The sequence below is a fragment of the Prionailurus bengalensis genome, chromosome F2 (assembly GCF_016509475.1).
Source record: "Prionailurus bengalensis isolate Pbe53 chromosome F2, Fcat_Pben_1.1_paternal_pri, whole genome shotgun sequence".
Taxonomy (NCBI): domain Eukaryota; kingdom Metazoa; phylum Chordata; class Mammalia; order Carnivora; family Felidae; genus Prionailurus; species Prionailurus bengalensis.
The window spans coordinates 76127107-76138569 of NC_057353.1; the positions used below are offsets into that span (position 1 = coordinate 76127107).

The 11463-nt window shown below is 52.5% G+C and overlaps 1 long non-coding RNA gene across 1 annotated transcript; it reads left to right on the plus strand.

Moving 5' to 3' along the window:
* Positions 1-3049: 3049 nt before the first annotated feature.
* On the plus strand, positions 3050-11113 carry LOC122495843. The gene is made up of 3 exons (XR_006300627.1): positions 3050-4691; positions 8927-9204; positions 9628-11113. It is a non-coding gene; the product is annotated as an uncharacterized LOC122495843 (long non-coding RNA).
* Positions 11114-11463: the final 350 nt, after the last annotated feature.

The following is an 11463-nucleotide window of genomic DNA, read 5'->3' on the forward strand; positions in this document are numbered from 1 at the left end:
GGCGGGGAGGGCTGTGAGCACTGCAGGGCACGGTGCGTGCCGGGGCTCTGTCCTGCCCTTCTTCCGTGTGCTGGAAGGATGCGCCACACGTATTTCCTCTGACCTTCTAGGAGGGCTGAAGACGAAATGTCCCTTGCCCTCTGTGGAAGGGGACCTTTTCATTCCTGTAAAAGGTTGAGACTCTGGGTCTAATGAGTGACGAAAATCCCCACGAAAAAGTAAGAGTGAGGCTGGCGTCTGAGGGAGGAGACCGTGCTCTTGGAGCTGGAGGAGCTGGAAGGGAGGGGGGGATGCCTGCCACCCACAGCACATCCCCGCGAGCAGGGTGCCGAGGGGTCCGAGGGTCTGGGAGCTTTGAAATCTGGTCCTGTTCCTTGGCAGGGCTTAGAGAGAAGGCGGAGCGGGAAGGCAGGCGAGAAGGTTAGAAGAGGGGACCCCGGGTCTTGGGGGGCTCGTGCTGTTCAAGGTGTCTTAGTGCCCAGGTTGTTCAGGGACAGCCCCAGACCGGAAGAGGCCCCCTGCTCTCTGGGAGCTGCCCGGGGCTCCGGGATTGTGCGCACCTTACAGTGTGGACGAGCCCCATGGCGAGCAGGAGGGAGTGTGCCGCGGCCCCACGCGGCAGGGGCACAGAGTGCAAACTAGGCTGCGTGCAAAGAGTGGAAGGGTGGCATTTCCTAAGCCTCTGAATCTTTGGACTGATGGTCGTGTGTGCTACACAGGGGGAGTGCTCCGCACAGCTCAGCAAACACAGGACACTCATGCTGGCTCCTCCCTCCCCATTGTTCCTCCTCCCCCTCCGCCCCCCCCCCGCTTCCCCTCCCCCTCCTACTCCTCCCTCTCCTCTTCCTTCTCCTCTCCCTCCTCCCCATTCTCCCTTTCCCCTCCTCCCCCTCCTCCCCTTCCTCCTCCCCCTCCCTCCTCTTCTTCCCCTCCCCCTCCTCCCCTCCTTCTCTCCTCTCCCTCCTCCTCTTTTCTTCCTCTCCTCCTCATTATTTATTTATTTAGAGAGAGAGAGAGAGAGAGCAGAGGAGGGGCAGAGAGAGAGGGAGAGACAGAATCCCAAGCAGAGTCCGATGGGGGCTTGATGTCATGAACCGTGAGATCATGACCTGAGCCCAAATCAAGAGTCGAACGCTTAACTGAGCCACCCTGGCCCCCCCCCCCCCCTTGTTTTCATCATGATGACAAGACAAGGCTAAGTTTTGACTCCCAGTTTTCCTGATGGTGTGACTCCTTGTAAATCAACAGCTATTAAGAACTTTCTAGGTGCTCAGTTCTTTGGTCGGTCCTGCTGGGGAGAGCTAAATACAGACACGGTTTTGGGGCACAGCAGAAACTCCGGAGACCGGAACAGTGAGGAGTGACACAGAGAGTGTAGAATTGTGCGCCATAACCTAAGAAGCGGCTGTCACAGGAGGGACGGGTCCACGGGGGCTGGGGCAGATCCTCAGCATCAGGGGCTGAAGAAAAAAGCCAGAGATCACCAAGTGCAGCTCCCTTATCTTATAGGTGAGGAAACTGAGGCCCAGAGACGCCCAGAAGGGCCTGGTGACCGGCCTGAGGTCACACAGTAACTTGGTGATAAAGGTAAAACTTGAGTATAATTGTCTGGATATTAGACTATGATGCCGGTTAAACTAATAATGGAGATCATGGTCAACGTGTACGGAACACGCCCTGTGTGTCATCCATCATGCAAAGCACTTCATTTGAATCACTTTACGTGACTCTTCTGTGACTGCCCGTGCTTATGGACACAAGCCTGCTTTCCTGAGCAGGAGCCTGGCCGGCTGACCCCAGCCAGCCTGTGTGGGCGAATCTCCCTTCACTCCAACCTCTGCAGTCTTCACTTGTGTCAACTGTGAGCGTTTCCTTGCACACCCTCCTTCTTCCCCACATCCCCCTTCGTCCCGGTTTACTCTCCCTTTTTCAGCCACTGCCACCTGGGGTTGGGATTCTCCTTGGAAGCCTGTCTCCCAGGACTTGGCACTTGGTCCCAAAGGATGTGTGGGGATGCTCGCGGGAGGGTGAGTGAATGGTGCCTCCATACCGAGTGGGGAGGGGAGAGCTGAGGGCATGGGTGGGAGCCTACGGGGCCCCTGGGAGCTCGGTGGAGCACCCAGTTCCCTGTTCATCATCTGGTGCTCCCAGGTTTATTGAGCAGCATTGGCCGAGGGCCGGCAGGTGGGGCAGAGGGGCAATGGCATGAATGAGTATAAAGCAACGTAGAGAGCGTGAAGAACCATGGGGGAGGCGCACTGGGCGTGAGAGATGACGGTTATTCCCACCCATGGCCATCAGGGATGGTTTCTCATGGGATCCCTTCTGGGTCTGGAAGGCGGGAGGTTGAATATGTGCAGAGATGGTGAGAAAAGGAATCCGTGCCCAGGGGGTTATGAGAGCGTGTGTAAGGTGAGAGAGAAGTTGAGAGGCAAGAAGGAAGACCGGGGGGCCGACTTAAGTGTGAATAGACAGAAGGCATCTGTGGGGTGGGGGTGGTAACAGGGACCTCTAACCCTTACCGAGCACCTGCGACACGCCAGACTCGCTTCTGAGAGCTTTCAGTGCCGCGACTCGTGTTTTCCACGCAACATCACCCCACTTTACCACTGAGGAGACTGGGACACAGAGACGTGAAGTACCAGCCTAAGGTCACACAGCCCGGAAGCAGTAGCTCGGGAGTCAAATCTGCCAGGCCGAGTTTTGGCCTGTTTCACTCCGCTGCCTCTTGAGCGGACTGGAAGGGAACGGAGAGCGGGGGCGAAGGGGAAAAAGGAACCTGTGTCGAGGAACTTTTTTTTTTTTTTTTTCAACGTTTATTTTATTTTTGGGACAGAGAGAGACAGAGCATGAACGGGGGAGGGGCAGAGAGAGAGGGAGACACAGAATCAGAAACAGGCTCCAGGCTCCGAGCCATCAGCCCAGAGCCCGACGCGGGGCTCGAACTCCCGGACCGCGAGATCGTGACCTGGCTGAAGTCGGACGCTTAACCGACTGCGCCACCCAGGCGCCCCTAACTTTGACCAATTCTCAGATGGCCAGCGGATCTTCTCATCCACAAAACGCCCTGCCTGTCGTTGGAACCACGAGCTCACCTGTGTCCCTGAGGGGACGCTCCCAGCTTGCAGCCCTGGAATAAGTCAGGTGGGGTCTCCAGGGCCCGTGGGGCAGGGATGCCTGCAAGATTCTTCTGGGTCTCAGAGATCTTCCAGAAATGCAGTATCTGATGTAGCAACAGCCTTCCTCCCACTGGTCATCCCTAGGCCCCTGCGTGTCTCCTTTTGTTTATGATTACTGAAGGCATTTGCATGAAAACAGGGTTTTCTTAGTCTTCTGAGGGTTCCGCTTCCTGCTGCCGGTTCTTACCTGAAGCCATAATTCTCCATTTGTGGCTCAATAACCATCTCCCGGGGGGCTAATTATGGGCCACATGCTCCTGGGGCTGGTGTGCTGGAAAGGCAGACTGGCAGGCTCGGTGTCCGTCTCCTGTACTTCTCTCTCTTTTGGACTTGCTGGCTCAAACCTGTCCCCCACAGCGTGTCCCCAGGGCCCCTCGAGACTGTTTGCCTCCTCAGGTGGTGTTCCGTTTTGCAGACGACCCCGGCTGGGCTTAACTGGGCCTTCACTGGTCTGCCTGCCAGCATCTCAGTGTTGACCAGTTGGCAAAAAATCAACAGAAGGGCAGATGACGTCTGCTGTCTAAACCCCCTCCAGGTCGGGTGATGAAGTGGAAAGAGCTCTGGCCTGGGATCAGGGGAAGTGGAGAGCTCCTGGCTTTGTTGGGAAATTGCTGTTATGACTTTGGAGAAATCTCTTTACCCTTCTGGTTCTTCTTTTTTTCCTTATGTAAAGGAGTGATTTCGGTTCGATCAGTGGTTCCTAACCTGATTCCTAGCTGTCTGAAAAGATAGTGATGGGCGCAGGGGGCCCTTGAAAACAGCTTTGAACTCCCTCAAACCACTAGCTCCTAGAGAGAAGGGATCGCTGCCTATTCACTGAGTCTCCGTTATCTAGGACACTGCTTGGCACAGAAGGTGCGGACAATGAATGTTTGTTGGAATATGAAGGCCTTTCAGAAAGCCCAACAAAAATTGTCCTTTGGTGCTGACGAACCTGGGCAGGCTAACAGAAACCTTGGATTCTTTAATGACCAGCATGACGTTAAAGATGAACTACTCATTTTTTTTTTTTTTTTTGGTCTCTGCATAACTGCCTCTAACTTAAGCAGGGAAGGAATCTGTGGGAGCCAAGGCATCTGAGAACACAGGTGATTTCAGCGGTCAAGGTGGGAGGTGCGATGGGTGGAGCTAAGGTGATGTGACTGCCCAACTGCCTGCTGGGAATGGACACTATCTAGCTCTCTTAGGCTTCCATGGACTTTGTCCCCACCAAGACTATCACAGACTTGGGGATTTCTCCAAAAACAGGAAGGAAATTTGGATTCCAGGCAGCCAAAACGTGACAAAGGACCACTGTGCCTGTAACCCTGGTCCTGTCGCAGTTAACTGGATCTCTGCTCCGTAGCCGGTGGGTGGCTTTGACGAAGGGAATGAGAAAACAAACTTATGTCTGCATTTTGATGTGGAAAAATGTCTGTGTGCCCGCAGTCTATGTGAAAGAAATTATAACGGGATGCTTGTGGATGACGATGGGCTTATCTCTCATCTACAAATCTGGGGTTTTCCACCAAGGTAAGTAAAGACATTCCCCTGTTGAGACACAGACACCGGTGCTAAGGGAGACTCACCTTTTCTGTATCTCTAGTTGTTCTGGGGGAGCTCCAGGGACCAGTCTTGTCTGGCTTCCCATCTCGCTGGGCCGCATAGTCCCAAACTGGTTTACTTCACCGGGATTTTGTGAGCTCAAGTGAGATCCTGGGTTCGAACGTTATCTCTAACCTTAAATGTGCTCATGTTGCCAATAACAGTCCACAACAATGCCAGTGATCACCAATACCTGTCTTGGTGTTTATCTGGACAGTGTGGGTTAGCAGCCGTCCACGAGGAAACACCTTCCCTTTTCCTTCTCACTGGTGTTCTTTGTGTTCCTTTGATCTGTGCAGTGGACATACGTCATTTACAGCTGTCCGGTACCTTTTGGATAGTCTCGCTACCTCTTAATTATTTTTAACATTATGACTTCCGCCTTTGCATGGAAGAACCCAGAAAATTTGCGTCCCGAGGATTGCTTTGAGCCAGGATAACGGCACAGGACCTAGGCCCCTGTAGCTAGGTGAACTTCTCTGAGACTTGGAATCAGAAATATGAGGTCCTTGTCCAGAAAGTGTGGAGCTATTTGGTTGTTTGGGGGCAGCAGTGGTGGAATTTCTGGCTGCTAGTTGTGGTCGTGGTAACTGCTACATAGTGATGTTTGTTAGAGAATCCTCAAAAGGGTGTTTGGACTCGGCAGAGTCAGATTCCATTTTTACTCTTCTCAAAGATATTCTGAGTTATTGGGTACGTTTCATATGTTCCTTTCCTGCTTACATTAGGCAGGCTGTTTGCAGCTAAAAATCCTTCCCAGTGTTGGAATTGCATGTGGAGTGGGTTCCAAAAGTTGCAGAACCTATGCTGTGTATAGAAGGGGCTTAGCGGAGGTGGTCAGGCATCAGGAGGCAAGGATTCACCCAAGGTCAGCTAGAGACAGGATGGCCTCGTGTTCCTGTTGGCAAACCCACATCAGCTGCGCCCTACACGGCTAACCTTTGCCAGCTCATCCTTGGGACACTGACCTCTGCCAGTGGAAGCGGCAGGGTTGAGGGCAGTAGTTTTGGGCGTCTCCTTTGTCGCTTTGACTCCTGCTGATACCCTTGCCCTCAGGGTCTTTGCTTCTATCCCTTCATGGAGGCTAGTTGTGAGATCAATAATGATTTTACCTTTTCACAAGTAGATGTTACAGTGTTTGAAAATGTGTGGAAAGGTAAAGACTAATGGTGGAAACAAGTGACAGAGGGAGGCATAAAGATGGAGAGAGAGAGAGAGAGAGGGAGAGAGAAAATGACAAATAAGAAAGAGAGGGAGAGACAAAGACGCAAAAAGTGAGAGAGATGGAAAAAGGGCCCTATGTCAGGAATAGTCCCTGGTGAGTTATCTTCTGTGGTAACCAGCCTCTGTGACGGCCTCAATGAGCCCCGTTTCTGGTTTTTCACTCCCCATGTAGTTCTTTTTCACGTTGTATCGGGCTGGCCTGTGTGACAAATAGAGGATGGTGGAGGTGACAGCGGTGATTCCCAAGGCTAGGTCATAGAATACATTGTCGCTTCTGCCTTGGCCTCTTGGATGGTTCTCTCTGCAGGAAGCCAGCCGCCATGTTGGAAGGACACTAACACGGCTCCGTGGAGAGCCCGCATGAAGAGGAACCAACTTGGCAGTTGCGACTTGCTGGCCCCGGGAGCGAGCCTCCTGGGAAGTGAGTCTTGTGGCCTCAGTCCATCACTGAGATGGCTGGACACCAGCTGGTACCTGGCAGCAATCACCTGAGAGAGCCTGAGCCGGAGGCGCCCCACCAGGCCGCGCTTGCTCCTTGATCTGAAGAGCTGAGGGAGCTAATGAGTGATTACTGTTGTTTTGAGCCATTGGATGTCAGGTTATTTGCCACGCAGCACTAGATAAAAATGCTCTGGAGTCTGAGGTAGGGGCAGACAATGGGCGTGTTCGGGAACCTCTCATCTTCTTCCATGGGTGTTATTGTTCTGCTTCGTAGACTCACTCATTCGTCACTTAGTAGAAATTCCTCTTGGGCTCTGGTAGATAACGGAACATTATTTCTGTTTCTCCGTATTATTGCACCTTTAATTCTCCTGGGTCTATTTTCGTAAGCATTTCAATGGGAAGGTGGATAAGGATGAATCCCAAGCTGTTATCTTGCTGTTCTCTTAGCCAGGGAATCAAAAATCTATAACTGCTTCTACGGTTTTGCTTTTGCATTCCATCACTGCACATTTTTGAGCACATATTTCCAAACCATTTTTTCTTGCTCGTTTCTTCATTTATTTATTAGTCACACGTACCATTGGATTGTTTTATCATATGTTAGAAAGCCTACGTAAAATACGCATTTAGAAAGTATGAGAGAAAAATACATAGAAATTCTAATATTTTCTTTTTTCTGCTTAGATGGTTGTCTTGGGCACCGCTGGTCAATGTGTCCCTTCTCCCACTTTGGACACCACTGGTCTCCCATACGGTTAGCTTTTTATGTTCATGTATTGCCTGTATGTTATTTAAGGGAAGAGGTTTTACTTTATTTATCTTTTCCAAGATTATAGGGTTCCTGCTTCATTCAGGCTTCTTTTTAAAAAAATTTTTAAACATTTTTATTTATTTTTGAGAGACAGAGTGTGAGCGGGGGTGGGGCAGAGAGAGAGGGAGACACAGACTCCGAAGCAGGCTCCAGGCTCTGAGCTGTCAGCACGGAGCCCGAGGTGGGGCTCAAACTCACGGACCGCGAGATCATGACCTGAGCTGAAGTCGGATGCTCAACTGACTGATCCACCCAGGCGCCCCCATTCATGCTTCTTAAAAGAAAGAATAATAAATGAATGAATGCATGAATGGACGAATATGTAAAGACATGACCGAATCGTGGGATTTAATCTTCTCCAAGTTACAGAGCCCCTCTCTGCCACATTTGCTGGGAACAGCCTCTGTGCTAAGTACACCCTTGGAGGACAGGTCTGGACTTCTTTCTTTCTTTCTTTCTTCTTTCTTTTTTTTTTTTTTAATGTTTTTATTTATTTTTTTGAAGGAGAGCAAGAGAGAGAGAGAGAGAGCATGAGCAGGGGAGGAGCAGAGAGAGAGAGGGAGACACAGAATCCTAAGCGGGCTCCAGGCTCTGAGCTGTCAGCACAGAACCCGATGCGGGGCTCGAACTCACGGACTGCGAGATCATGACCTGAGCCGAAGTCGGACGCTTAACCGACTGAGCCACCCAGGTGCCCCTGGACTTACTTCTAAGACAAATTGTGTTCTGTTTTCCCTATCCATTCCAACCCGTACCGTGCCATACGCAGGCCCCCAAATCACACCCCCGCACACCATAGTTTTCTCCCTTTCCTTCAAGCTGTCTTCCAGGCCCGGCTCTCTGGCAAATAGCCGTCACCAGCGAAGACCTTTCTAGTGAGTACATATGTGGGGGAGGATTTTCCTGGCCCTTAACTAGCTTGCCTCACCAGGACTCAAGCTGTCTGGGTTTCTGTCTTCTAACATTTCCTGGGGCCAAGGAGCTGTGGCAGACACAATTATAACCAGCCCGTCAGGTCTCTTCGTTTGGCTGGGCATCTCTCTTCCGCATCCGTCGGCTTAGATCCTCGTCCCCATTTATGCCTTCCGCGTGACCTAGTGAGTTAGAGTCAATGTTGCTGTTTCCCTGCTGCAGCCCCATTCTCCACTGCCCTGGCTCTCCTGGCCTGGGGTTGTGCAAGCGACTGGGCATGTGGAAGAAGGCGCAAAGGGCCAGCTTCTCTGGGGGCACAGCTGACTTTGTTCTCTCCGTGTGTGTGCACGTGCGTGCGCATGTATTCAGAGAGTTACGAGAGGGATGTACTTAGCGGGATTTAGAAAGTCTTAGTTTGAACTCTGATCCCTGGATTCTTTGTTGTTGGGCCTTGGCCAAGACAGCTCATTCGGGACCAATGGCTGGGAGTCTTTGGGGACATACCTGGGGACATAGAATCACAACGGGGTCTTGTGCTGGACATGCTCCTGGCCGCCCTGAACTTTTGAATGCTGGGACGATCTCGGTTAGGCCCCCAAATCTCGGTGGTTGGAAACAACAAAATTTATTTCTCACTAATGTCTCTGTGTCCATCATGGGATATCTGGGGGTCTGCTTCGCTCTGGGACTCAGGCTGCCCTAGGGCCCACCAACTGCCAGGACAGGGAAGAGAGAGCGCAGACAAATCACACGGTGCCACCGATTTTCACAGATGTTTCAGTCACTTCTGCTCCTGTTTCGATGACCAGAGCAAATCACAGGGGATGGCGGCTTTCCAGGAGGGGCTGAGATGTACCATATTACCACGTGACCAGAAGGGAAAACCGTGAAATATGTGAACAGTGCTCGTGATGGTCCATAGCCTTTCCTTCTTCTGGAACCTTTCCTGGTTTCCGAATTCTGCGCTTCTAAGATGGGAGTCGGAAACTCACCGTGGTGGACAGGATAATACTCCACACAAAGATGTCCACGTCTTAATCCCCAGAGCCCGTGAGGATGTCCTCTATGACAGAAGAGGCTTTGCAGGTGTGATTAAATTAGGGGGCTTGAGATGGGAAGATTATCTGGGATTATCCCGGTGGGCCTGATGTAACCACAGGGATCCCTAGAAGGAAAGAGGGAGGCGGGAGAAGCAGAGTCAGAGATGTGAGGATGAACACAGAGGTTGGAGCGATTGCCGTAAAGAGGCTCGTGGGCCCAGGAATGCAGGCAGCTGGGTTCTAAAGAAGCTGGGAGAGTGGAGGCTGGGTGGTGGTCGTGGGGCTCCAGAGAAGTGACACGGGCACATCTCTACAAGAAGGCTGAACTGGGGGGGGGTGGGATAACCTAGTTCACTCTGCTTTTATGATCACATTGAATTGTTTCCCTCTGCTGCCCCACTGAAGACATATTTGGATTACTTACCCAACACAGGATCAACAACCCCCTTTGGCCTACGTGGTAATGCCTCCGAGACTTTCACCAGCGTCATGACTTCGGATTCAGAGCATGGCGCCATGAGTTCACCAGAACTGGGCTGCCCCCACTGGTGAGCATCTCAGTGTCTTTTTGCTACGTGACACCCAGCGACATACGGCCACGGCATTTATCCCGTGTTCACCGGCCTTCCCGGGGACTGGGGTGTACGATGGCCAGGCCGATCTGGGCTGCGCTCTGCTGGAGGTTCTGGTTCAGCCTGCGGGTCGGGCTCAGGTCCGGGTTCCGGGCCGGAGGAACGGCAGCTCCCGCAGGGACGCTCGGGTCACGGTGGATCACCGGAGCACAGAAGCCAGCACGATGGCAGCCAGGCTCACTTTGTCTCTGCTCCTGTTATGACAGCTAACACCCCATGGACTAGAGCAGGGCACGTGGTTAAGCTGAAGCCAGGGTGTGGCAAAGAGGGGGATGCAGGGCTGGCACTGGGGGTGCCAAGAGTTGGTCCTAATTCAACTGTCACAATAGAGAAGGAAGTGTAGGCTCGGGGAAATTCAGGTTATTTTCCTGGATCGCATGGTAAGTCAGTCGTATGGGTTGAGGCCACTTCTCTATTCGTTACCCTACGTTGCCAGCACGGCAGGCTCACGGAAACTTCCGGCAGGTAACCTGTGCACTACCCCCTCATCTTGCCCTGGCCTTGTCTTTCTGTTTCGGGGGCTTGTCTGTTTCCAAACTGCAGCGTGTCACCAGCTCAGCTGTCCGTCCATCCCTCTGGGGGAATGCTCTTTCTCTCTCCGGTGAACTCCATACCCCTGGCTCGGATGACGTGTCTCCCTTGGGGCCTTTGTCTATTCCTCTGTAAAGAGATATAGTTGTCTGTCACATGACGAAGGGTGGCAGCGGAATCTCCTTGCTAGCAATTTGCAGGCCGTTCGAGCCCCTCTTCTGTGGCGTGGCGCCCTGCTGGCCCTCAAGTGCTGGGGAGATGGTGTGGCCAGGAACACGGGCCGTGCGTCAGGCACATTCAGAGCAGGGGACTGTCTGTGAGGCAGGGGCCGGTCCTGCTCTGAAGACCCCGGACCGCCCAGACCCGACACGGGGGTCGGGTGTCATGGGGTGACCCTGTAAGTGGAGGCTGGCATGGGGCAGGGGGGTCTGGAGGGATCGTGGGGACCGGGTAGCTGAGGGTATTCCTGTCACCAGATGTAGTTCACTTGCATAAGCGTTTCTTGAGCCCGGCAATGTGCCAGCACCTTGGCCGGGGACTGAGCCCTTAGGACACAGGAGAGACAGCTCCTGCCCTCAGGAAGCTTCGGGGCTAGTAGGGGGAGCTGAGGACATTAAATGAACGGTTGCGTTCTTCAAACGTGGCAAGAACCATGCAAACGAGAGAAGAGTTGTTTGAGCGTACTCTAACTTTTTTTTTTAAGTTTATTTATTTTGAGAGAGAGAGAGAGAGAGAGAGAGAGAGAGCAGGGGAGGGGCAGAGAGAGGGAGAAAGAGAGTCCCAAGCAGGCTCTGCATTATCAGTACAGAGCCCCATGTGGGGCTCTAACTCACGAGTCGTGAGATCTTGACCTGAGCTGAAATCAAGAGTCGGATGCTCAACCGACTGAGCCCCCTGGGCGCCCCAACAGCTGCATCCTTCAAGCGTGGCAAGAACCGTGCAGACAAGGGCAAGGTTGTCGGGGGTACCCTAAACAGCTTTGGGGCTTGTCTGAAAGGGGTAAGCGATTCTTTACCTGTCTTGCTGCAAATAACGAATCGCTGTGTTGCATGGGAACTCTTATTCCCCGTTCGTCGTGTTTCCGTAGGGGGAAAGGGAAATCCTAC